Source organism: Aphelocoma coerulescens, chromosome 11, assembly GCF_041296385.1.
Source record: "Aphelocoma coerulescens isolate FSJ_1873_10779 chromosome 11, UR_Acoe_1.0, whole genome shotgun sequence".
Classification (NCBI taxonomy): domain Eukaryota; kingdom Metazoa; phylum Chordata; class Aves; order Passeriformes; family Corvidae; genus Aphelocoma; species Aphelocoma coerulescens.
The window spans coordinates 10,745,041-10,772,500 of record NC_091025.1 but is presented as its reverse complement, the minus strand read 5'-3'; the positions used below and the strand labels follow the sequence as shown (position 1 = coordinate 10,772,500).

Here is a 27,460-nt window from a genome sequence, read left to right as displayed (position 1 = left end):
TGCCATGTGTGTGGGCTGTGCAGGGCTGGCTGATGCTGAAATCTCTCAAAAATCCAGGTGTGTCTTGTGAGTGACACCTGGTGAATTGGGAGCATGGCTGTGTCCATGAGTCCCTCAGCTTTAGCACAAAGTCCTTGGGACAGGCTTGGACTACAGCACTGCCCATCTCCCATCGATTCAGCAGCTCAGTGCTGGAACAGAGCAAAAGCTTTGTTCAAATTTTAATGTACATTGCAATCACTGTGCTTGCTTAAAGGGGTTGAACGTCATCTTTTCAGTTTATATATTTGGAAGCTCTTTGTTTACATCAGGCCTCTGGTATTTCAAGAGTTCTTGCTCTGATGAATTTATTGTGATTATTTGTTTGGAGAAATGATCAGTCTGCACCTATCTCTCTTTGCACCTTTGCCTGATTGCAGTATGTCCCAGGAGAGATTAAAACAATCCGGTGCTGTCCAGTGAGAAAAATTAACATTTTAACCTTCTGTTTTCTCCAGAGATCTGGGTTTGGCTGAGGTTTAACCACTGGTGCAGAGAGTTGCAGGCACACGGGGTGGAGGACTGTATTTACATAATTTCGTTCTGTTTGGAAGGGTTTGCAACAAGGTCACTTTATTTTCCCCATGCAGACCATTTCCTAACACTCAGAGTGATGCAGTAACTGGCTAAAAAGAGCAAGGAATTGGTGTGACAGAGTTTACATTTTTGTGGTGCTCTGTTTGTTGTCCCCTATCAACCATTTTTTCCAAGATGAGCTGATTACCTTCCTGATGTACCAGCATGAATGCCAGTGGAGAATCCAGCAATCCAGGTTTGCTTCCATTTCATGTTCCCCGGGAGGATGCAGTTCAGCTTGGCAGGACATCAGGGAGCTGGCTGCAGCATCCCTGGCGGGCTTCTGCTCATGGGTTCCCTGGGTGCTGAGGGAAGTACAAGGGGGACAGGCTTTAGCAGAAAAACTGGGCAGCTGGTGCAGGTGAGACAGCTTTTTAAGGCCAGAAGTGCCATCTGAAAACCCTGGCTCAATATCCAACTCACCATGCTTGAACTTGCTTCACCGTGTTTTCCCAGTGATGCCCACACTGCATTCAGAGCTTAAGCCAATGGAGCCCACCTCGCCACAGGGCTGGCTTTGTGGGCTGTCTGGGGGGGCTGTAGCATATTTCCTGCAAAGTGCAGCTACAGCTGCATTAAAAAAAGAAAGAGGAAAAGGAAAGAAACCAAACCCAGGCACTGTAAAGCAGCCCCTGCTGTTGTGTCCTAGCCTGGCACCTGGGCACTCAGCTGAGCAGTGGCCTGGCTCTGTGAGGTGGTGACCCAGTGTGGCATTGGGGGTGTCCCACCTGCCCTGGGTGAGACACCTGGGCCAGCCTTGAGCCCCAGGAACTGTTAGGGTCACCCCTAACCCTGAGTGCATCAGAGGGTGGCTAAGGGTCACCCCACAGATTTGGGAACAGGCATCACCCCACAGGACTGGTGGCTGCACTGGGTATTAGGTAACCCCATGAGTTTGGGGACTGCACTGGGAACAGGGTCACTTGCAGGGCCGAGTACAGCACTAGGGTTGGAGTCACACCAGGAGTCTGGGGATGGAGTCACCCCATGGGGCTGGTGATGGCACTGGGGACAGGGTGGCCCTATGGGTCTGGGGATGGCACTGGGGATGGCATCACACTGTGGGTCAGGGGTTGGCCCTGGGGACAAGGTCACCCCACAGGTGTCTCAGCAGGTCTGTGGCCATGCCTAGCCCGTGGTGACCTCAGTGCTGCCAAACAATCCCCACACAGAAAGAGCTGCCCTCCACAATCCTCTGCTTCCACCTGGTCCCACCCAAGGTGTTTAAGTGCTGGCCCAGCCCAGTCCGTCAGTGTTGCTGGTGGCTGCCCTGGGCTGAGTTGGGGGTGGTGTGAGGCCCTGCGCTGGTGATGCCCAAAGGCTCTGGTGCCTCTGTCGGTAGAACAGCCTGTCCTGACACATTGGTGCTGTGCACAGAAACCCCTGCCCCAGAGGTGCTGCTGCCCTGGGCTGGGTCAGGCCGTGGCGGGGGGAGAGCCCGTGGTCACTCAGGGATAGGGCAGGTGCTGGGCACAACCTCTGCAGTGCCACCAAGTGCATTCAGCTCCTTACTGATCTGGGCTGATGATGACTCTCTGGTGGTACTGATGAGCACCAACCTGTAAGTAATTAACCCTTTAACAAGACACCATTACCCAGGGCCCCTGCTGTGGGCAGTAGTCTGGCAGTGAGAGGGGCTGGTAGTGGGCAGCCCCACCGCAGGGATCTGTGGAGCACTGCTTGGACTCTCCCTGTGTGGCTGGTAAGTACAGGCTGACTCAGCATGGCCAGCCAGGTTCTAGGCTGGTGGTGCAGCACTATCTTGGAATGCAGCAAATTTAGTTGTACTCTTCTGTAACACCTCTGGGAGCAGGTGCTGTCTCTTGCCCCTGCTGTTGACTCTCAGATCTTCCCTTTCCATGCTCAGTGCCAAGTATCTCCCAGGTCTTGTTCACATGAAGGTTTTGTTGAATGAATATTGGCAAGTTTGGCTGAGGTACACACATAGGAAGGGATTACGCAAATTTTGCCACCTAACAGAGAGTTCAGATGAAAGAGTTTCATGCTCAAGCTTTCTCTTGAGGTTAAGGAAATTCAGATAATGATGGATCTCATGATGACAAGAGGAGATGGGAGTCAGGAGGCTCTGGGTTCTCTGAAGATTTGCACTGAACAGTAAAGGTTAATATAGTATGTCCTTGGTTACATAGTCCTCTTGTCTCTAACAAGGTGTTTGTACAACAGAGCTAGTTACTTCCTGAGCTGAGGGAGGGAAAGACAGGGAACTGCAGGTGAGCCATGGAGATAAAAATCACAGGCACCAGCAGCTCCACTCAAGTTTTCAGGAGTGAGCCTGGAGACAGCAAGTAGCAGAAATGTTGATGTGAAGACATCTGTGCAATTCCAGGCTGTTTGGGAGTAATACAGGCTTTACAGTGAAAAATCATGGTAGGTAAATCCCCAACTCTCCAAAGCAAGGTGAAGTCCATAATAACTGAATAAGTACAGCCTTGAGTAAGTACTAGTGTGAAACAGAGGAAAATGTGAAGAAAATATGTTTTGAAGCAAAATTAGCATTTTTTTTATTTCCATCATAGAAAATAATTCTAAAATTCTGACAATATGTATGATGCTTTCTATAAAATCCCATTTTAATCAGTGATGACAGTTTGACATTTTTCCAGCTGCTTAGAAGCAATAGACAGTCAAGTATCTCAGTAGGACATGGGTTGGCATGCTGGGATGTATGTAAGCTTTAACTTTCCTCCTACTCACCAACTTACGATGGTATTCGAAGAACGGGGGGTAAAAAAGCTTTCTGCAGGTTTCATACCAGCTTATGCCATCTGTGTTTTTAGCTTTGTCTTGCAAAAGTAAAATCTTTGCTTTGAAAGTGCATCCAGATGCTGTCAGCTAATGTTATCATTCTCAGTAGCAAGCAAGGATTTTATTTATAAAATGTCCTGGCCTTTGCTGAACAATAAATGGCTCTGCACACTTGAGGGACATATAAATAGCAATTAAAACACAGTTTAAAGTAATGCTTAGGCTCTTAAAGAAAGTGACATCAATTTAAAGGAAAGGATAATGTGCTGGGCTGGACATCAATCAAAAGGAGGAGAAAAAATGTTGTCTGAAGCAGCACTTAAATGATGGGAGAAAGCATCTCAGCGAACAGCTCCAAAACATGGTGGCTGATGGATAAAAGATGCCTGGGTGAAGACACTGTGCTTGATGAGACCACCCTTTTCAGATATGCCTGCTCCAGAGTATTGTGTCATAAACATGCCTTATAGCTTGTTTCCTTTGGAGAGAGGTCTCATTAAATGAGGGAACATAGTCTAGGGTTAAAGGGGATGATTTCTCACTTATTTAGCATCTCCTATTGCATCCTAGTCAGATGTCTTATCCTAATCTATCTCAATCTACCTTAGATACGTCCATAGTGACCACCATAGTGGTTACTTGCCACAATTTGCTCACCACCTCCTCTTCCTTACTTTGTTTATGTTCTCTATGCTCTTCTGAAGTACAAAAACACTGAAAATCCCTTTTAATAAATGAATTGTAAAATGGATGTAAAATGTGCCCATTGTCCCACTGTTCACTGCTGTGAACTATTGTGTCGTGTGCTGGGTTATTTCTGTAGCACTCTGCCCAATCCCTCTGCTCTGTTCCTGTCATCTCTTGTTGCTTGTTCTTGTTTCTTCCCTTCTGTCTCTCAGTAGAGTGAACACCAATCTACTCTCCACTGCAGAGGTTTTTTGTTTAGATTGCAATTTCTGTGAAGCAAGACACTTAAGTTTTAGCTCACAGGCCCCTGTTTGCAAACACAGCAGCTTGTTAACTGTGTAAACAATGAGAATAAATTAGATTCAAATTATCTGTATTGTAGTAGCACAAGGATAGGCAAGTAAAATCAATGCTATGGACCTAACCTGCATGTGTAGTTACTGCAATTATGCATAAAAACAATCATTTTGTGGATTGGTAGGGACATTTATCTTGACATGCACTTGCACAGCTACTTAGTGTTCACATAGTTTCAGGCACAAATGCCTTGTAAGTCTCTATGGCACTGGGGATGCTGAAACTGGGCTCAATCAGAAGCTGTTGGTTTATTTTTAGTTACAGAATTGTGTTGCTGGATTGTTTGTGGAATTCATAAGTGTTGTCTGAAGAGTTTTAAAAACTCACTTCCCCACATCTGAGCATTGTATCTTTCAGCTTCACATATGGGATTGGGTGTATTATTGCTGGCACTATACTGCTATGAAGAGTGGGCATTAAGTTGAGGAAACAGCTATAAATAAGTGCAAAATTTGCACCTGCAGATAAAAAGACTGAGAAATCAGGACTACATTTTTGTCTTTGTTTATTCCTACATTTAATGTATTTTTAAAATTAGTTTTAAGTAGCAGAAGGCATGAAAAAAACAAGACATTTAGATCAAGGAGTTAGAGATCTAATCAGAATGTTGATGACTTATTTACAAATGTTTTCTCAGCCATGTTGCTTTTCTTTAATTTCTACAGGATATCCTTTTCCTTCAAAGTCTCCAGAAATTACAAGACAGGCTGCTTTTTTTTTGGGGCTATTTGTTAGGAGGCTGACAAGATGAATTAGTCAAATAATTGCTGCTGAACTCATACAGTGCCTGCTATTTAAGGTGTAAAGTCTGGGTAAATTTTTCTCTGTTAAGGAACAAACATCTCTCAAAAATATATAATTTTTGATACATTTCTATCTCTATTTACAATGCTTATCTTACCTTTCCTAATATCTAGTGATGTTGTGTGCAGTGTAAAACATTACTTGGCTTTATGCTGAAAAATCTGTCTCTTTCCTACCTTCAGATTACAGATCCTTGTGGCAAAAAAAAAGTTCAAATACTTTATTTAAAAATATTGATTCTGGTAATAATTATCAAAGATTTATTTTCTTTGACTTCAGATGAAGCATTAACCATGTCCTCAGCTTGTAAATGCAGTTATTAATGAAAACCTGCATGAGTGAACTCTGACAGAAACTTTGGTGCACGTCTCTGTGAGTTTTTCCAGGGAGGCTGCAGCAGTTCTAGTCCTTAGAGAATCCCCAGGGCTCTGAAGATGATTAATGATAACAAAGCTTTCCCTATTGTGTTAGTGGATAGGAAGGAAGGAAGAGTACTCTAAAAAGAGAGTGCATAGAATTTCTGAGCATTGAAGTTCAGGAGTGGAGTTTAACCCTTGAAATCAGCCACAAAATATCTTCCAGTTATGTGAGGAAGATGAAGTCTACTTTCCTTACCTTCACGAAATCTGCCTGTCTGCACTACCAGATTTCTACACCGCGTATGCGCACTGAGATGTAGCAATGCTTTCAGATGAGTTGGGCTGCTTGCAATGCAGCAAACAGGCATACCCACAATCCACTTAGATTTAGCTTTTTGAAATGTGTTAGAGATTTCTGCTAATGGGTTTTCCCTGTGGGCAGCATTACCAACCTGATTATACAGGTTTTAAGAAACTCTCTTAGGAAGATTCTTTTTCATCATAAGTTTTGACATTGACCTACTAAACTAGGTAATTTAGCATTTTATTTTGTAAGAATGAAAAAGAAAATTGAATATTTCATGACAAGAGAGGGATTACAGTAACACTGTTCTTTATAGGAAACCTATCATGTCCGGGGGCCAGATCATGCTTCTGAGATCTGTGCATCTACATGGAGATCTCAACACTTACTTTCAGAATGGCAAAGTCCTTTGGTTGTGATACCCACCTCAATTACTTGCTGTGGAAGCTTCTACCCTATATGCTTCTGAATTTAGCTTGGGGATAGAACTGAGAGGTGAATAAAATACCCCTTCCTACTAGAAAGTTTTAATGAAAAGGTGATATGTTTTCAAACTACATTAGTTTTTGTAGGGATCTTCTGTTTGAAGAGAAACAGGGAGATCATGGCAAAGATGGCTCTGGTGGAGCCTCTGAAAAGAGAGCTCTGACCTCCAAAAATCTCAAAGTTTCTCCAGGATTAAGTGCAGCTTTGGAACAGAGGTGGTGAGCAAACTTTTGCCTTCTCCCACTGTGACACGTTGCAAGAGAATCTTTGTGAAGAAATTTTGGTGGAGATTGCATCACAGAAAACCAATCCTGAAGCCAACTGTAAGGATGTGGCAATTTAGCCTTAGTGACTTAATTGCTAGATTCCTTTAGTAGCAATTGTTCTTTGCTATTAAGAGGTATCAAACAGAACCTGATTAATTGTTGGCTGAAAACCAGGAGTGCTCAATTTCACTAAGACATGCTACTCAATGCACTGGAGCTGGGGTTCTATTAAAAAACATACACAGAATTTTAAAACTGGTTTTACAGCAGGTAAATTTTATCAAGATAATTCTCTTTAAAAAAACTTCAAACAATGTAGTACTTGGCCAGCTCTCCTGTTGTTGATATGCTGTGGTTTAAAATAGTACATTTGTCTACTCCAACCCCCCAGTATTACATACCTGGTCACAATTCTTGTCAGTCTTTGCAAAACAGTGTTTTACAAAACTGTTGTTTAGTATATCCTTCGAGCTTTAGAGTGAAATTATTAAACTTGTGCTTGCAAGGATTTCTTTGGTAGTCACTGTTTTACTACTTTTACTAGTTTGTTAGTAATTTGCTACTATTGTTATGCAGGGAGTTTAGAAGCACATTACTAGCCCTCTAGCTGATCCCAGGGAAAAGTAATGGCTTGTTGGGATTGTGATATTTGATAGTTTCCTTCCTCTCAGTGCCTTCATCTTTATGTTCTCCTTTCTCTACTTGACTTCTCACTCTGGAGTGTCCAGAGTTGGAGAATGTCCAAGCACAGCAAAGCACTGTGAGGCTGTGCAGAGATTCAATGGTCAGCTGGGGAAGGGGGGAAACATCTCCAAAGAATGTCCAGAAAATTAAAAAATAGTGTGGTGTTCACTCTGAGAGTGTATCTTTATGTGTGACCATTCCTACCTGACTGTGTAATTGATGCAACTATGGAAAATACAATGTACGTGGCAGAGGTGTAACATCTTGCTCTTCAGTAATTTTCTAAAAATAGCCTGGAAAAAGAGTACTTAGCATTTCTGTGATGCCTGTTATAATGCCTCGGAGCACTTCTCCAATGTGGCTTTAGTCTCAAAGTAGGACCCAAGCAGAGGATTTTTGTTCTGCATTTGGGGCTTATGTTAGCGCTGGTTGGCAGAGCTGCTGTAGATAACTGAATCCCACATGTGGCCAGGTTCTTGGGTTTGCAGCATTCTCTGCCTCAAACGTAGGGTTAAGATTTCTTCCTGTGCTCTGACCCCGTTATGGTAGGTAAACAGGCCAGATCAGCATAAAAGGGCTGGAAGCCCCATTTCTGGCTGGGGCGGAATTCCCTCGGCACAGGCCCCGCAGAAGAGGCAATGAGGCACCACACAGACTCTCCCCCAGATGTCTGCTACCTTTGGTATGCAAATAGTGGGGACCCTGATAGGCAGCCAGCACGGAGCCTTTCAAGTTCTCCTTTAGTTCCTGCTGTGTGTCTTTCCCCTCTTACTGCAGAGAGAAGAACACTCTGGTTTTGTTATGTTTGAATTACGCTATCTTTTATATTAGAACAGATCAAAAAAAAGCTAACACCCAAACCATTTTCAGTTTGCATAGCAATATAAGCAACTGTTTCATAATTAAAGTATTTAATTAAAACGTACATACGTCCTCGACAAAAGCAAAATTGCTCTGTAGCATTGCTGCTAGCATGAAGTTTATACAAGAAAACATTCAGAAATTTCTCAGTCACTTACTATATAAAAGCAGTTCCAATCCCACCTTTAAAATAGCCCACAAAATTCTTCATATAAATAAATATTCCAGTGGCATAATTTATAAATTACTTTGGTTAAAAATGTTAAATTGCCAAGAAGTCTGACTGCAACTGGTCTGGTTCTTCTGTTTTATATACATATTAAAAAAAAAAAAAAAAAAAAAAGAATGTTGAAACAGCTGAGGTTGGTTTGGTTGAGGGTTAATGTTTGGGTAAGAAGCCTCCAAGGAAAGCTGAAGTGCTGAATGAACACTGCTCTATGGTAATTAGTGAGTGGTATTTTTCCCTTGGAGTCAGTTGCTGAATCAATGTAATAGCTAGTGATGGGAACGAGGAGGGACACCGGATGGAGGAGATGATAAATTTCCCAGTGACATGTAGTGTTGAGATTGTGACCATTTCACTGAAGAAATGTATGTGTTTCTAGCAGAAGAAAGCAGGCACTTTTTTTGGATTGGCTAGAGTTTGGTTTAAGTTAGTTACTTTTTGTTTCCCTTTTTTTGTTGTTGTTGTTTCTTTTTTTTAATATCCTCAACTCATATATGGGTGTTGTGGTGCCATATAAAATGGTTGGTCTCTTCCATGTTTAAGATGCTTGAATTCAGATGTTGATAAAATGTTCCCTGTTTATACAGTCCTGTCTGTAAAGTCTGAAGCACTTTAGGATTTCTGAAAAAATATCACTCATTGTACTGCACTTTGAAAGTACTCTTCTGCACAGAAATAGAATACTTTTCTTCAGAGGTATGTGAAATGTGCAGATGGATAGATATCTCCTAAGAGTGTGCATTTTAGGAGATAAAAAGGTAAGACCTTGTTTTATTCAGTTCTGTAGCTTCCACTACAAACATCTATATGGTCTCAGACCTGTTAGAGACTTAATGCATCAGTTGGTGAAAGAACTATGAACATGTTTCTCTGTCCCTTCCAGAACTGTCAATCAACTTAAGGCTGGACAATTTTTGCACAGAAGGATTTAGTTTTTGAGAGGGGGGGAAAAGATTTTCCACTAAATAGAAATCTTAACAAAATTTAATTGAAAATATTGGGATTTTTTCTGAAAATCCAGACATCTAGTCATAATACTTAATGAAATACAAGTGTTTGAATGAATGTGGGAAATGCACCAAAACCACAAGTTTTCCCTTTTGACCCTTCCTTTTTCAGACCTTATGTCATGAATAGTTTCTCAGCAGAGAAGATGCAGGCCAGCCCAGGGTGGCAGCTTGAAGGCTGCTTCTGTGGCGTTATACTGAAGTCAGCCAGCTCCTTCAGGGATATGTCTGAGCTAGGATCATAGACCTGTGTGAGTCCTCTTGGAAGACCATAGACCTGTGAGGGCCCTCCTGAGAGACTGCTCACTTGGGCCTAACTAGAAAGACCTTGATGTTGTGTGGTGGTGTTTTTGAATGCAGCCTCTACTTTAGCAAAATAGCAGCTATTTGGCTTAAAGATAGCGGAAGAGCAATTATTTTTAATGGAACTATCTAATTGAAGAATATATAGCATATGTGGGTTTTTAGGGGTGTCAGGCTTTGATTTTATTAGACAAAGTGCACCCACTGAGAGAACTCTTGGACCTCTGGAATGGAGCACAGAAGACCTGTGGGTATCAGTGAGATCAGGTTTTCTCCAGAATGTTCCCTGGCTGTGAGTGGCTGTGCTAGCTTCTCACCATCTTTAGGGTTATGCCTTTATTTCTGTTCCCTTGGACACTGTATTTACACTTTTTTTTGGAGGTAGGCTGAGTGATTTTTATGGTATGTTAGGCATAGGTTTGGCAGCATGCCTAAACTGAGGCTTCACATTTAGGTCTATTGAGGTGTCTGATGGGAGTCAGTGGCTTTTAGGGAATACGTCACATTCTTAAAACTGGGCATGTGTGAAGCAGTGGGTTAGCTAGGGCTGTAGATCAGGTTTTGTGTATTGTGGCTGTGGACTGTTCTTTCCATCTATTAAAGTGATATCCTGTTTTCCCAAGAATATCATATTTAGGAGAAAGCCAGTCAAGAATTCTTCTAAGTAAAAGACCTTTTTTTCTGTACTTCACATAATAGCAGTTCAGTCAGATAAAAATAGTACAGAAAACAAATTAAACTTACAAATGAGAGGATATTAGACTTTGGTCATCTTAAAAGTTGGTATTGGCCTTTTTTCTGAGAGATTATTTTATTTGTTCAGTTTTTTTTCTTTTTATTGATCTTTTTTCCCCTCAATGTTGCCAAGGTTTCTCACTGTTTTGTTGTTGCTTTCTCATAAAACTCTTCACAATTCTTAAGGGAAACATTCTCATTAAGGTCACAGTGGTAAAAGAAATCTTTATGGCAAGGTTAGGAAATATTTCTAATGATTTGGAGGTATTTTTCAAGGCAATTTATCCTTACAGTGGTCATTTAAAACTAGAATAAAACTCCGAGTAATAAGACCTATTCTTTTCCGCCAAACCATGTAGAGGCCTGGGCTATAACAGGGAATGATACATGAAACCATTGAACATGGTGTAGAAGACCAGTAAAACCAAGTTTCCAAATGGAGAATAAAAGAGGTTTAAAGCCCTGTCTAAACAGTTTTGCTACTTTTAGCTTTGCTGATAATTAATTTGATACAAATGTGCTGATATTTCTCATAGCCAGGAGTGGAAAAATGCTTACCTGCATGGAAGAGTGACTGCTAAATAGGTTTGGTGCTCACCCTGCTCCCCCACACAGACACAAAGGCCACACTTAGAGCAGGAAATTAAACAATGCTGGAGAGCATTCCTGAGCACTGGCACCTAGAAAGACACTGGGAAGTTCTCAGGAGGGTTCTTGATGGGCTTTTGACCACTGCCAGCTGCCCTGTGCTGAAGCCTTCTACCTGTGGCTGGGAGCTGGGGCAAGATGGGCTTTGCAGGCAGCAGCTTGCTCTGGTGGTGCAGGGATATGAGCTCTGTGTCCATCCAATCTTGGTGCCCTGCAGTGTTCCCAAGCACGTTTAATTTGTTTTACTGGTAAGGCTACTAGATGTACAAGTGCATTTGTGTGAGGTGGTTTGCTGTGTTTTGCATGAGTAAGCTCCCTCCCCTCACAGGAACATGCAGTAATTAGTGTGGTGTTAATAGTACACCTGAATGCTGCAACTCATTATACACACTGCCATGTAGGCCAGCCCTGTGTTGTACAGAAGTAGGGCATGTTTATGCTGCTGTTACTATATCAACACTACAGCCTGTACTACACCAGGTTACAAATACCTGCTGTAACAAATTTAACTAGATGAGCATGCAGCTGTGTGAGGGGCCTTAGTGGTAGTGAGCTGTGTAGAGGACAGTAGAATGTAAGTGATGACTACAAAATAGACTTACTGTCTAAGAGTCCAGAAAATCTGCAGGAATCCAGTATTTTATAAGTTCGGGTGCGGTTTTTGAAGTATTCAAAGCATAGTATGAGCATAAGTACATTATCTAAGGACAATTTTTTTCTGTACAGATATTTATCTTTCAGTACTGATGGCATATACCTATTTTTTTTAGTTATTGCTGCAAAGCCTGTGTGGGATCTGAAAGCTGGCTGGCAACCTTTCAGTTCCTTGTGTTTTCACTGTCAATAAAGACTTTATTATCTGAATTTAGTTGCCAGTTCTGCTGAGAACACACAAAGTGGACTATCATTGGTTTTGCTCCTGCCAGCTCCATGGTTCTGCAGCACTAGCTCTGTGTGCAGGGGGAGTGGACTAGCAGAGCATTGGTACCAGGGTGACTTCTCCCTAAGAGATAGGCAGAACTGCACAGGTGGAGTTGGTTGAGACCTCAGCTTTCTAATCCAAAGTCTGCTGGCAATAAGAATAGAGTTCCTGTTTAGTTTGATGGAGTTTAGCTCAAACATTGATGATACAACTCATCATTTTAGTTGCTGTGTCGATCTGGTGATGATGATGCTTCATCTTCCTTCCTCATCCTTCCAGAATGGCACTGGGTGAGCAGAGTGGTGTGTAGGATCAATGGCACTTGTATGTAGTAAGACACATCAAACCGTAGCAGGAGTAGAATTCTTGTAAGTTCACCGGCTGCAGGTGCAATAGAAAATTGTATTTTTTTTATCAGCTTGAATGGAACACTGGCTAAGAAGCAGATAATCTTTGTGAGCATGTCAGGAAATTGGGGCTGCTTTCACTGACCTTCTGGTTAGCTTCTGCCGTTGTCTGACATGTCGCTGAGCAGTAAATGTAGTGACTAATGGCTCTGTGAAGCATCTCGGTGGCACAGCTCTTCCTCTGCAGCACGATGCTATTGTGCTGCTGATTGTCTGAAGCTACACTTGCTATTTAGGGTGACAAAACAATGGTTTGGTGGGTAATTGCCAAGGTCCCCTCCCTCAGAATGGATTCTGACTTCTCTTTCAGTCTGGAAATTTCTAATACCAATGCCTCTCTCGGCAGTTACTAAATTGCTTGGAATCTGGATTTAGAGCTGCATCTGGACGGAGAGGCTTTCTCGCAAAGGATTTATTAATTTTGCCAATACACATGCTAAGGAGCTGCTTCTACAGCAGTTGTGAAAACGCACGCCCAAAAGTGACTCCTAGTGTGCTTTTTGGCCAAATACTGGAGGACTTCCTGAGCAGGATATTCATTTGCCTTTACCTCAGAGGAGCAGGGAGCAGCTTTTCAGGCAGTGTGTGCTGTGTGCCAGCTAAATGTGCCACAGCTGGGCCTGAAAACTATTGTTTGGTGACAAGCTGGAGGCTGGTTTGAAAAAAAAAAGGGTGATCTTCCACTTAACTTCCTTAAGGAGAGTGGCTTGATCATGCACCCTGGGAAGTAGCATAAAAACAGCTCTTCAGTGTCAACAGAGCACTTAGTTGTGGATGGGATAAGTTAAAGCCTTGTCTGAGGCTATTAAATGAAAGACTAATTATAGTTGTGCTTTTGGTAGCTCATTGATTTCATTCTTTGGCTGTAATCTGTGAGAAGCATCACAGTCATTAGAACACATTGGTACCCTGCTAATAGTGAAGAGCTGCACTCCAATAAAAATACAGCGTTGAAACAATAGAACAATATTTTACTAGTGGAGTGTCTCATAGGGATTTTAGTTGAATATGTTTGTTTTTCATTTGGAGCACATTCACTGGAATTTGCAAATGCAAATTAGCAAATGGTTGCAACAAACTAAGAACATCTATGTTGCATGCACTTAATCAAGGATTGCTGTGTGAGCAGAGCTTGTGCATGGGCATACATCAAAGCTGATATCTGCGTATGTTGTAATGTATTCCTCCACATGACCATATCCGATACATGGTACTTATTATTCTATTAGTACCCAAACCACAAACCCTTTCCAATATCCATCTGTGAAGATGCAAATAGCTGCATACTTTGTTTTATTAAGGATCAGCCATTAGGGGGTCGCTGGTTAAAAGTCTGAAGATCATTAGAGGGATTTTTAAAAAATAAACAAACAGCTGTTGTCATATATCTTGAAGAGTTTCTGTTGTACCAATGCAATTTTTATCTGTGGTGATGATGTTGTCATGGGAACATATGCACAGGGGAATTAAGTGATGTCAGGAAAAGTGTAAATGATGCAAACAGTCCTCATTTGAAATGTTAATTACCACCCTTCCCACAACTCCAAAGAACAGTTCAATTTGATTTTATTTCAAATGTAGGGAAAAATATGACACTTTTTGTCTAACAATAAGTAGCTTACATTGTTGTACCAAAGTGAGTATGAGTCAGTGAGTTAATCTGCATTGGCAGCATTTGCACTGGGGACCATCTGCAGCCCTGCTTGTCTGAGCATCAGTAATATTCCTCTGTGAATATCTCATCTTGATGGTCAGAGGAGGCAGGCAGCCTCTTTAAAGAGTTCCATAAATGCTTATAATTGCTGCATTAAACTTCAGTTTATTATTTTCTCCAGGTGCAGGTATGCGGATGATATGAAACCCCACCGCATTTACATACAAATTGAAGATTTTTATTAATCAGCCCAGTAACAGGAATCAAACAGCAACACTCCATCAGGTCCTTAAATACATTTGGTGACATTTTTACCATGCATTAGCATGATAGGGCAAGCAGAATATAATGTACCAATGATTGCTTTTCCATTGAAAGCACAAACGGTTTCATTTTTCCTGTCATCTCAAATAAGTGTTAAAGAGGGTTTGGAGGCTATTGTGTATGTTCCGTATGCTAGGGACTTACAAACACTGATGGCCACATTAAATAACCATTAGTGGCTCGGCTTAGATCATTGCAACATCCCTCCTCTTCAGAATTTATTCTTTGATTTAAAGTGAAAGCAATCTGTGACTGCTTTCATAAAGTCCTTCGGCTCCCTCCATTTTTTTTTTCCTCAAACAAAATGCATTACAACAGTAATTTTATGACTGTTAAGATAACTGCCGTTAACAAGCACTTAATTAAAATGTACAATAAATAGCAGGCTGCAGTCTTATCTCCTCTCATGAGCTCCCAGCAGCCTGAGACTCCAATGCACAGCCCTGCTGTTCCTCGGCTTGTTTGCAGATTAATTGCTTTTCTGTCTGGCAAAAGCTGCTTCTCCTTCAGCCAGATCGTAAATGACCAGATAGGGACTTTATCAATCAAGCTACTACTTTCTGTGATCGCTTCCATTCAACACCTTCTGAATTTCGCATTGAGAGGAACAGAAGTTATAGAGATAGGATTTAACATCTTAGTTTTTGTGTGCTTGGAATTTACGGCAGTGCTGTCACCATTTGACACTGTTAATCTTTACATACAATACCCTTGGAGCAACACTGGTTTTGTTCCTGAGCTGGAACCATCCCTTGTAAGAATTGTGAAGAATACATATGAAACACAACCGAGGTGCCCTCCATAGTGCAAGGTTGCATCTCTTCCATAATCTGTATGCACTTGCTGATGTGGCTCAGCATCACTCAATAACCTTGGATTCTGACCAAGCTAGCAGTTTACAGTTGTATTAATTGAGAACTTGTTTTCTTGTCATTATTTATCATTTTATATGGGGCAGTTGTCTGGAGACCTCAGCCATGGCTAAAGGTAGTTGCTAAATGTGCCTTTCATGAAAACCATATTATGCTCACAGGAGGTTTTGTGCAATCAGAAGTTAGAGTTCTGCTATTTAGACTTTGCCTATCAACAAAACCTTAGTGCATATAGATTTTGGGAAACACATTTCTTTGCAATGAATTGTGATTTCTGAGTTTAGTAAAGTGATCTAAACAAGTCTAATTGCTGTAGAAATGTTTTTCTTTTTACCAAAAGTCTTTAGCAGAACAATTCCTCCTGCTACTTGCAGAATGCACAAGAGTTAAACATGTAAATATGATACCAGAGTGCAAATGTACTGTGGACCACTTTAGAAATACAATCCTTGAACTGCAGAAGGTATGTTGTTTTCTTCTTACCTGCTCAGAATATAAACAAATCTCTAATTTAACAGGTTTATCTCATGCGCTGAGCAAAGGGAATGGCTTCCATCTGGAGTTCTAAACATGCAGTGTATAGTAACTTTGAAAATACACTGTATTAACTTTAGGCTGGCTTCTGAATACACATGAAGCTGCAATATTAAACACAACTTGTGTAGCTGCTTCCATGTCTTCAGTAAGGTCAGTCTTCTTAAACTAAACCAAAATGCTTTCTCCCCACCCCTACACGTTATTCTGTGATTACAGCAGCCCTGTGAACATGTTTTGTTATTGTTGTTTGGTTGTCTTTTTTCTCCTCCTTTCAGTTAGAGAGGCGAGGGACTTTCCTCATGGAAAAACTTATGCCTAGGAGAGCCAAAATGCAGGATTTCCCTGACAGCAGCATGTAGATTTATGTTAGGAGCCTCTAAGGACGTTTGGAGCATCTTTGCAGAGGGTGTTTTCCTGTCTGAACTCCTTTGAATGGTCTTCTCAGAGCTTCATTCTTAAAACGCATTACCAGGAGTTAATTGTAAATGAATGAAAAGGAGAGTAGCCCTTAACAGGCCACTGCAGCCACTCCCGTTGGCAGATGTGCTCTCAGACTCCCTGAGCAGATCCATCAAGGGACTGGAGGACTCTTGGGGTGGGCGATACGCATGTATCAGTGGAAGAAAAAAACCCCAAAGCAACGGGAGCGTTCTCAAGGCACAGGAATGAAGAAGCTGCTGATAAAGAGTTGCTATAAAGCTGCTAAAGGAGAAAAAGCACAACTGTTTGGAATCCTCCAAGCTATTTGTCATGGTCACTACACTGCTACCACTAAATAAACAAACAAACAAGCACAAAAGATAAAGACAAGAAATAATCACTGAGCCTATCAGTGAGAAGAGAATGCAGCCCTGTGAAGATAGTAAAACTACATATGCAGGTCAACCAATTTTCACTGTAATGCTGCTGCAGGTGAATAGCCCTGGTGTAAGATGTGTATGCATGGACATTTGCAGCTCTGATGTAGTTATGTCAGAGAAATGTTATTGTTAAGGTGTTTATGTGCACTAGGGTCAGAACAGCATTTACATCTCACACCCGTAACCATTAGGTGAACAGACGTTCACAGAACACTCCTTTGAAGGAGGGAGATGCACAATTAACCACAGTGTTTGTGTCTTTTTATGTTTTTCTTATTTAAATTGGACTTCCTCTTGAACTAGGCCTTGTGGTTGCACAGCACTTCTGTTTTCCCATGGCACTGGTACATTTGAAATTCTGAGTTCTTACCAGTTTTCCCTCTGCTTTTATATGTCAGTAAAGATGGGGTGCTCTGCTTTTGGACACCTGATGTCTTGAAATCTCTGCTTAAAGTTCATCTGGTTCTTCTTTTTGTTGAGTTGGCATTTATGTCCTGTGCTAGTAGCAGGCTGAGATTTCTTGATGAGATCTTTTTCATCTCAGATTCTTTGCAGATATTTTTTCAAATGTTTGATGCTCCCCCCACCCCATGTTGTGTCATTTGTGAGAGCTCTGTTGAAAAGTGAAATGGCTTGATATAGACTGAACTTTTTCAGATCATTTCTAATACACTTGGATGCTGGCTCAAAAAGCTGTTGAATAAGCCAGATTTCTATGTGAGTTGCTATGAGTTTCTTTGCAGGTGGGAGGAAAGAATATTAGGCACTAATGGGGCAGGCCCATTTAAGAGTACAACCACGGCTGATTAACCCAGATCATCTCACTTCACCTGTTATAGCATATGTGTTTTAATTTTTTATTACTTAGGAATTTATTTTGAAATTATGCTGATTAAAAAGGTCATCTTTCCATCAATACCTACATTAATTCAACCTTGTAATATTTACTTCACCCACTCAGCTGGGTGGAGTGACTTTTTTATGGATGAGCAGATGTTATAGCTGAGCTGTCAATTTTTATATTACTTCATTAATTTATTCACAAGAAATGTTTTAATCCCTAACACTCCACTGTGAACAAGTGGCAAGATTCCTGAGTTCTGCAACACCTTGACAATTCAGTGATATCTTCTTTCTATTTTGAAGTAGAGACATTCTCCAAACTGACATAAGCAAACGTAGTATATGCACTGAATATTGTATTTTGACATTGCATTTGATGTGATGGTCTTTGCTAGCTCAGCTGAGTGAAGCAGTCTTTACCTGTGCAGATGTCTGTAACTTCATATAAGTCAATTAAATAATTCAGCAGGTGAGATTTTCTTGTTCTCCTGTAATACTCTCAGTTTAGCCCTCATATTGATCTTTATTCTTTCTGTCTCCATCATCAGTTAGCAAGGGTACAACCCTAAGGTGGAGAGATTTCTAGTTACCCTAATTTGTTTGATATGATCTCATGGATTTTTATAATTACTATTATTTACCTAATATATTCCCAGTGTGTTGAAATATCTCGTAACAGGTATGGTAGGGAAAGCTGGTGGATTGGGTGCTCGAGAGAAGAACTAACGAGAATTTTGTAAATTGAGGGAGGAAAAACAATTTCAGACTGTGGCATTAGCACATAGTCTAAATACTTCTGCTCCATGGATAAGTAGGTATCAGGAAATATTGGAGTTTCCTTAGTTTTTGTAGTTAGAAATGAACACGTCTTCATGTAATAAATACATATTTTGAAGAAGATTTTCAGTCAAAATAGCTGAAATAACTATCAATAAAAGCTGTGCTTTCTCAAAAAAAAAAAAAAAAAAAGAAATTAAGAGCTGGCATCCTGGATCAGAGCTGTGCTGTACGTGGCCAGCTCTGTGATGGGTTTTGTTGTAGAGAAATGCACAAACATGTGATGTAGCAGGGTTGGGACACTTGGGTGCACAGCGCACTCGGGATGGTGATGACAGCTTTTGTAGCTCCATCAGGACAGGGCTGCATACTGCACAGCCTCCAAGCGTGTGTTCAGAGCCCTACTCAGCACTGCTGCTGGCATGGTGGAAAACCTAATTACCCTTCTTAATGCAGCCAGTGTTGAGAACTTTATTTCCTTAAAAAGAAATCTGGAAGACTTCCCAGATTATATGCGTGTGCTTCTAACTTCAGAGGATATGAGTGTGCTAAGAGACTCTGAGTAAAATTAATAGTAGAGGGCTGTTCTTGTTCTCTTGGAATAACCTCATTTTAGCCTTTCTAATGATCTTGGTGCTCCTTCATCATCACAGAACAGGTGCAAATCCTAAGGGAAAATAAACATGTACATTGATTCCTTGTTGGCTCAAATAATGTAATTTGGGGTTGATGAACAACAAACTGCACTTGGGTAGATTGATACAAACTGATTTCTCATTAAGAACAGAAATTAATAAGACTATTTAAATTCACTTAAATACTTATCACACATTTTAACTGATCTTTATCTTGAAAGACTTTGGGGGGATGAGACTCAAACTGTGAAGGGACTATTTTAGTGACACAGTGCCATTCTAAAGTCTCCCCTAGCAGACTCCCTCTGGAGTCTGGAGAGGCTGGAGCTGAAGAGATATCCAGTTCAGAAAATGTTCTTTGTGTTTATTCTGAGGTAAATTTACGATTTTTTTGGTCAAAAACTTATCACAGATATAAAACTGTATTTTTCAGAGATTATTTTTCAGTAAAGCATTTAAACATGTTATTGGGTGTGCTGAGTTAAGGTAAAAATTGAATTTCAGCTAGAAAACTAGTTTTCAGGTATTTTCACATTTTGGTGATCATTAGTCTTAATAACAAATCACCACAATTTCCTTGGAAATGAGCAGTGACAAACTTTGGAGTGATCAAAAAGTATATCCTTTCCTGATTTTGTGTGTGGAAGAATAGTTGTGGAGTGCTAATTTATTAAAACTTTTGTGTTTCTTCCGTTCTTTGGGTGCTTCTTTCCCTACTAGAAATCTTCACAGTAGTGTACATTTAGGCTGTATTCGAATTAATTATTGCAAGAATTTTTGGTCTCCTCCATGAGCAAAGACTCATGGAGAGTCTCCAGACTTATTTCTGCCCTCTGGCTGATCAGTTCATGATCAGCACTCACTCTCCAAGAGGCCTAAAATAGGTAGAAGGCTTTGATATTTAGGGAGGTAAAACTGAAAAGGTTGGATGAGTGTTTTAACTTGCAGGAGAGCATTTAATGTCCATTTATATTCAGGTTGTTCAAACAATTGTTATTAATGAGGGATAAGCACTAGTTTTCATCTTACTCATGCTGATCTTTTTGGAACACCCACACACCCAACCCAGATACTCAGACCTAGAATTCAGGATTTGAGAGAAAGGTTCAAACTGTTATCTGAATTTTGCTGAGTCTTCCTGTTTTAAGTTGGATTGCAATAGGATCTACAACCAGTGTTACCAGTCTAGCAAATTTTTGGGCACAGGTGTTGGGTGCAGACACAAGTGAAATTAAAGACCCAAGTGAATTTTTGTCTGAATAATCAAAGGGATTCACTCTCTTCCATCCCTGCTGATGCTGTAGAGATGAGTGCACTCCTTCCATTCACAAGAGAGCAAGGTCAGAAGGTTTTTCTTTCATGCCTTTTTGCCATAACAGATACAATCTGATCTGGTGTACATTGTTCTGGAAAGGGCTAAAACAAAATTCATGTGTTTGTTGGGGGCATGTACAGGTAGGATGTAGTTATGAATTGGTATTATATAATGATATTTTTGGTGTGCATTTCTTTCAGCAGAGAAATAGTAATTGCAGTAGTTTTAGACTGTGTGATGTTCTTGGAAATTTAAATTCTGTTAAGGCAGCCTGAGGATTATGGTGTGTATTAGTATTAACCAATTACAAAAAAGCCTTTGAAAAATTCAATGTCAACTCTTACCCAGCTGTGGCTGCTGAAATTCAGATCCAGATGCAAGACTGGATCTTGTGTGTATCTTTGCTATAATGAAACACAGTGGCAAAAAGCAACGATATTCTCCTCTGCTTTTTAGCTAGCAGTTAATCGAGCTCTCTGTCTCAAATATCTTCTCAGTGATCAGGAGTCCTTAACTGCTCACATTTTTCATTCCTCCCATCACCTGAGACGTCTTGTCTATTGTTAAACCAAGTTGCAATGACTTCCCAGTAAAATAAGATGAAACAAAGCAAACCCTTTTCCTTGTTCTGTGAAGTCTGTTTAATTTTAACACTGTTACAAAATACTTTTTCTACCTTAGTTATGAGTTGAAAAATTCATGTCACTTTGTACAGCATTTCAGTACCAAGCTCTTAAAAGTAATGCAATTGGAACTGGTAAAGACCTGGGAGGTCACTGCATAATGGCTATTCCCAAGCAGGAATTTCCCCTATAGTGTGTGTATATTCCCTAGAGCTTTTCTAAGCCTTGTTTTTTAAGTCTCCTTTGATAGAACTAAATTCTTGGGAAATTATTGCACAGGAAAAAGGTTTCACAAGAAATCTTTCCTATTACATGAAAAATCAAAATTTGGAAAGTTGTGCTTTCGTACGCAAGTTCTGGTGTGCTGCTGATCACATCCCATCTCTCTGAGGACTGTCACTGCTGTTGGTATGTCTGATGCACCATGTCTTTTCTTGGCGGGTCTGACCAGAAATCATTTGATTTTGGCATCCTTTTCCCTGGGTCATTGTGCTGTGTGGAGTAGATCAGAACAAACTCTTGTTTTTAAGATTTGCTGTGATGAGTGACCTCTATTTTGTTCCAGCCACAGACCAAGGGCCCAGGCTCTCTGCAGACACAGTTGCAGGAGGGACAGACACACACTTGGGTTCAGGGGAGCAGTGTCAGACCACACATAGTCATGGCAGGAGAATGATGCCTTCCCCTTTCACTTGCAATCATATTTGCTGTTGGTCATTTATTTTTGCTCTAGCAATCGTTGCCCTAATGAGGGGCTTTCCTTCAACCTCGAGTGAAGTCCTGGACTGAGTATAAGAGGATGAAGGTTTTGTAAGTCATTGTGGTTCGGTGCTCAGAAATATCTCCCATATGAAAGAAAAAGCTCTGTAGGAGTATAATTAAGGGAGGCATGAGAAACTCAGAAACAGACCTGCAGACTAAGCATTTGGCAGGTGGTTTATATTGGCGTTTCTTTGAAATGAATTTGAGCTATTAAACTCCTGTGTTAAATTCTGTCCAAAGCTGATATAAGTACAGAGAAGCGTAAATGAAGCCAGTGGAGTTATGCTGAATTTAAATTAATGTTAAACATCTTGGGTAGTGCATCTATTTAATTAACTTATTACATGAATCCTTTGTGAAAAGAAATTCAGTGATTTCTCTTGAAAAAAAAAAAGGTATTCCATTATGCTCTTGTACTGATAATTTTAGCCCTCTCTTTTCTCTCCCTCATTTATACTTTTAAAACTTCTGTAACCCCTATAGTGTGCTTCAAAGGTGTAGCCAGAGTTCCAAATTTGTACAGATGAAGGGCAGCCCCTCTGGGCTGGGCTGTGGCACACTGGATCAGAGACACTGGCTCCGTGCAATGTTCTGGGTATGGAACAGAGGAAGTATCTTGTGCTGTGGGAAAGCAATGAGGGAATTTAGAAAGGACAATGAAGTTCCCGTTGTGGAAACTACTGTGTGCTCTAGCTCTGGTCAAAAGTGCCATTAAATCTTCAGTGCTCAAGAGGTTCCTCAATGATGTGTTAAATTCAGAGGTTTCTAAATTTAGAAGTTGTGCTTTTGATATAAAACTTATTAGAAGTGTAGTTTTTTTCTTCTACATTGTAAAAATCCTACAAGCTGTCTTCTACAGAATTACACAGAAGCTGTGCATCCCTTAATTATTTGCTTAAACACCACAACCTTGTTTGGCAGGGCTTTTTTTTTTTTTTGTTACATATACCTGGAAAGCCTTCCCTAGACATGGCTTGTCCCACTATCTGAGGCAATTTTATCAACTGCTGCACAGGGGGTTGTTCTTGTCTTCTTGTGTTTGCATGGCCTGTACAAATATAGTGGACCATAGCCTGAAAAATCAAATAATAGTTGCAGACAAAGGCCCTGAACCTGGAAACCTGTATATTTCATGTTTCGAAACTGGATTTTGGAGGAATTGGTGTCTAGCGACTCCTGTTGCTGCCTGGCATGTGACTGCTCAGGTCATTGTTGGAGAGGAACTGTACTTGTGTCCCTACCCTCGTCTCAGTATCTCCTTTCATGTATCAGATGCACATTCACCCCTAGAACCCGTGAATGGGTTTCCACTCATGTCAGGTCAGGTCCTTGCCTGTCTGCTTGAGTTCATTCTGCCAGAAGCTTTTTTAACAGTCCATCACCAGTAATACACAGTGACCAGGCATCCATCCATCCTAAAATCCAGTTTGCCTTTAACAGAATCTATGGAAAATGTTAAAACACTAAGCACTTTATGCATGATGGTTTTTGATGGCTGGTCACTTCTCCCTTTGTGGTGATGCAGACAGACCCTTGCTGAACTTTTAGGGTGTTAGAGGTCCCAGACCACCACTCTTCAATGTCATTCTCACTGAAGGGAAGTTTTCTTATAAAGCTGTTTGGGTTTCTTTCACTCTTCAGAGAAATGAGTTGTCTTTCTTCATTCATTACTATTCTCTTCATTTTTATGGATGGCTCTCATTTCAGCTTAACCCAAACAATAAATATCCAAATTCCCATGTCAATATTCTCTAAGATATGTAAAGGCATTATACTGAGCACTTCTGAAAAACAGACTCAGGGCATCTTGAGCTGGCTGCTCCTAAATCAGTAGCTGGTTTTGAAAAACCACCTGAGTATTTTCAGCTTCTTTTTAACCTTTCTCAGTGTTAAAATATTAACCTCTCTCCAAGACAGGCTGTCAGAGGTAGACAAGTATCTTTGTATAGCCATCTCCTCGGGAAACAATCACCATACCTTTGAAAAACTCCTTGGCAAAGTGCATGTTAACACTAAGTGCTGGCAATTTTAGGGGTTGTCCAGAAGAGCATAGGACTGAATTCCATACCTGGAATTTAGAAGATGCCCAAGGGAGAAAGGGAGGCCAAAGGGAGAAAAGAGAACAAACCAATTGAGGGATTCAAATCAATTAGGTGCAAAAGGAAGAGCAATGGTGATGATTGAAAATAACACAGTCCCTAGATGTGAAGGTAATTGTGGCAGTTAAAGCTTACTTTTTGTTCCAGGACGATGTGTCAAAGACAGCTATGCATCAGGTTCCCGAAAAGACCTTCATGTCTTAATCTGATCCCTTGGTCCGTGTGCCTTTAATTAAAGCCAGAAGTGAGGCCTGTGATGCTGTGCAGGGAAGAGTATGGTGTGCGAAGTCTGCATCCTGGATCATCTCCAGTGAATAGGGCGATAGCGTTCCTGTACTTTGGATTAAGAATAACTTGCATTCCTAAGTGTTTGCTGTTTTAAAAACAACAACAATCACAAAACATTGAAGAGCTTCATCTTACCAGGCCCAGCAGAAGAGCTTTGGCTGGCTGTTATTTTACACATGTAGCTTTCCTTGTGGATTTAAAAAATCACCTCTAGGGCGAAGATTTTCCCTGTAGTTCCTTGTCCCTTGTGCTAGGTCTCATATGTAAATTTCCTCAAACCTAAGTTATTAATTCCTTCTCAATTAATTTGAAATCCTCTGGATCCAAAGCTCATCCTTTTTTAATGTTTAGCTTTTAAAATTTTTTTAATTTTTTTTTTTAATCTCCTAGTGCCATAAGTGTGAACTTGGAGACTTTATTCAAAGAGAAATTAAAATCCCAGTTTCAGTTGGAAACTGCATTCAGTGTACAAGCTGTTGTGTTGCATGCACGTTTGAGAAGGTTTCCGTGAGCTGGTGCCTGGTAACTGTAGTCAGAGCTGCAGGCTGGATCGTATGTCCAGGCTGGTATTTCAGCCTCCTCTTAGTGTCCAAAGGGTTTTAATAGGACAAAGGGCCAATTTCAAGTTTGACTGTTTCAGTTTACTGGAGTCTATGCTCAACACAGAGCAAAAAGCACAGTGGGGGTTGTGTCTTGTATTCAACAAGGGGACAACATACTTTTCATAGGTTAAAAATTGACATTTTCCACATCCTCATCATGTACAAAATAGATAAAATATGTGAGCTAACCTTCAACCTCTTCAGCTTGTCTCCTTTTTCTGTGGAGAGACTCTGCTCCTCCGAAGTGTAGAGGAAGAGCTGTCCATGTTAATGAAGCCTTCCAGGACACTGGCATGGTGTGGACTGATGTGGGTACATTTTCATTCAAAGCAGGAGCCTGTCTCTCAATGTGTTAAAATTGCACCTCGCCCCATGTTCTCACTCAGATGAAGGAACCAGAGTTCAGCTGGCACCGGACTCTACTATTTTGGCTGATAAGGTTTAGTGTAAACAAATGCAGGTCTCTGAATTATCTGGCATGAGGATCAGTTAGGGGTGCTGGCTTCCTAGAGCCTTAATCTAGTTGGCCTAAATGATTTATAAACTGGCAACATGATAAATGTTGTTTTAAGTGGACAAATCACATTGAAGAGGTGTAACTTTCTGCCAGTGTGTAACGTGACCACCTCTCTTAGGGGAAGAATAACAATCACAAAGAGCAGTAAAGGTAACAGGATCACTAGTAGGCATATTCCTCCTCTTTGAGCATAAATCATTAGAAGGGCACTTCTTTCTTTCCTCTTTGCTTGCCCTTCTTCGTCCTTTCTTCCTTTTTTCTTTCTTTTTTTAGGTGCTATTTTCTAGCACTTCCATATTGTTTTGGAAAGCTAAACCCTCCACTTGATTTGTGCTGCACTTTCTTCATAAATCTATGAAGCTTGTCTCCATCAAGCTGTATTTTCCATTAAAATATGGTTCCCAGGTGATTTTCAATACTATGAGAAACATGTAGCCATAAGTCTTTCACTGATTGTTTATTATCTGTTTAGGTGCTCCTGAGGATTTTGACAGCTAGGACTTGTATCATATGTAATGTAATAAAAGTGGATGTCTTCAGCGTAACAGGGATAGCTGGCCTTTCATTTCTGTTGCCAGGGCTGTGTTTGTTTTCTAAGTGTTGTTTTCTTTTTTTTTTAACCTAAAACTTTGAGTCTACTCCAAACCAGGTCAGTTTAAACTTTGTGTTTTCTTTGCTCTATAGATGAACAAAACCCCCAAAATAAAATCCAAACAAACCACAACAATAACTTTCCTGTTATAAACAGGACAGGAAGCAGTAACAACAAAGCTGGTATTTACACTGTTGCAGGAGTAGATTTACTTCACCTGGTTTCCAGTATGGACACACTGTTCCACCTGTGATTGCAGGAAATGCAGCAGGACATTCTGTATGTCTGTCTTGGATATGTGTAACAAGCATGCTGTGGGTTGCAATGTATGAAGATGCTCACAAGTAGCTGTAAGAAGTTAATGCTTTAAGATGCTGGTTTTTGATGAAGTTTGTGAAAACTGATAGGAATTCATTTAAAATGTCTATCTGTGGGCAAAAGTGCAGATCTTTTGCAAGCAAAGTTACCTCTGGCCTTAAAGGGAACTTTACATTAGGATTACAGGATCAGCCATTATTTAAGCAGTGATTATCTGGTAGAACACAATAAGGCTGGCTGAGGAATAAAACCTTACCTCAGCCCAAACAGCATGCTGTGAGTTCAGTTTGTCAGGTCTGTGTATTATTACATATCTTATTATCACAAGAAAAGCCATAGTCAGCCTGACAAGGGAGCCCCAGAAGACTTTTGCTTAGGAAAATTTGGCAGGGATGGCCATATCAGAGAGGGAAGGGAAAGAAGAAACTGTCTTGGAGGTGGGCTAGGAGCAGAGAAGTGGGCTAGCACGTATTTGCTGACTCGGTGGTTAGTAGCAAGACCAGTCTTGTGTGTTGACTCATCATTTCCTCATCAGTGGAACAGGGAAGTATTGATTATTATTATACACCAGTGCAAGACTCAGAAGGAAAATAACTAATAATTATTAGGACAATTTGTAATTTAAAGGTTGGCTGTATAACAAGCAAGGAAAATCATTTACTATGGTTAGGAAAACTACTCAGCTTGGATTCCAGTGCCTTTATAACGTGGAATGTCCTCTCCCTGCCCTGCAAGAGATGTTGTCCCAATGGTATTCATGCAGTGGTTACATAGATTTGATATAACCTTGGGTTTGCATTGTATCTTCTCCAGCTGGACCTCAGAACTGGTTGTCCAATGAGAAACTACCATTTCCTAAATGCTTGCTAAAGCACTTAATTGTGAAAATAACTAGTTTACCTCACATCAATTTGAAAAATTGCTCATTAATTTTTGAGGTGCAGCCACCTTCCCTGGAGGACAGAACTACTGATCTCATCTGTACCTAAAACTTGGCTTTGCGTGTTAGCAGGCGTGTCTGATCCACAAATGAAATTTGGCTTGCTGTCTCCGTTTCCTTATAAACAGCCTTGACTGCACCTTTGGCAGAACACATGATAATTAAACAGTTATGGTTTATACTGTACAGGCTGAACAGAGCTGGCAGGGAAGACTTTAGATGACTGTCATGCAACACAGAAATACTGGTTCCCTCTGCTTTTCAGTGGCATTTACTAGCAAGGTAAAGTTGAAAATCTCTAAGAGATATGTGAGCTTAAAATGGTTGTAGTTTAGTTTTCTTTCTTGTTATTTCCTTAACATATTGTTATTTAAGCCTAAATTATCTGTGCAGCTGGTAGAGAAATAAGTCAAGATAGATTGAGAACAGGGATTTGAAGGAGCTGATATCTGAATCAGAACCACT

The 27,460-nt window shown here is 40.7% G+C and overlaps 1 long non-coding RNA gene across 11 annotated transcripts in view; it reads left to right on the top strand.

Annotated features, from left to right (window-relative positions):
• The first annotated feature begins 1,899 nt into the window (after positions 1–1,899).
• The window catches only part of LOC138116933 (uncharacterized), a 118,450-nt gene continuing 92,889 nt past the window's right edge, over positions 1,900–27,460 (top strand). For 5 of the 11 annotated variants that reach the window (XR_011154416.1, XR_011154412.1, XR_011154415.1 and 2 more), the window contains exon 1: positions 2,205–2,317. This is a non-coding gene — a long non-coding RNA (uncharacterized lncRNA). Of the gene's footprint in view, positions 2,318–27,460 lie in introns of all 11 variants that reach the window. The other 6 variants (XR_011154413.1, XR_011154410.1, XR_011154408.1 and 3 more) reach the window with 6 other exon arrangements.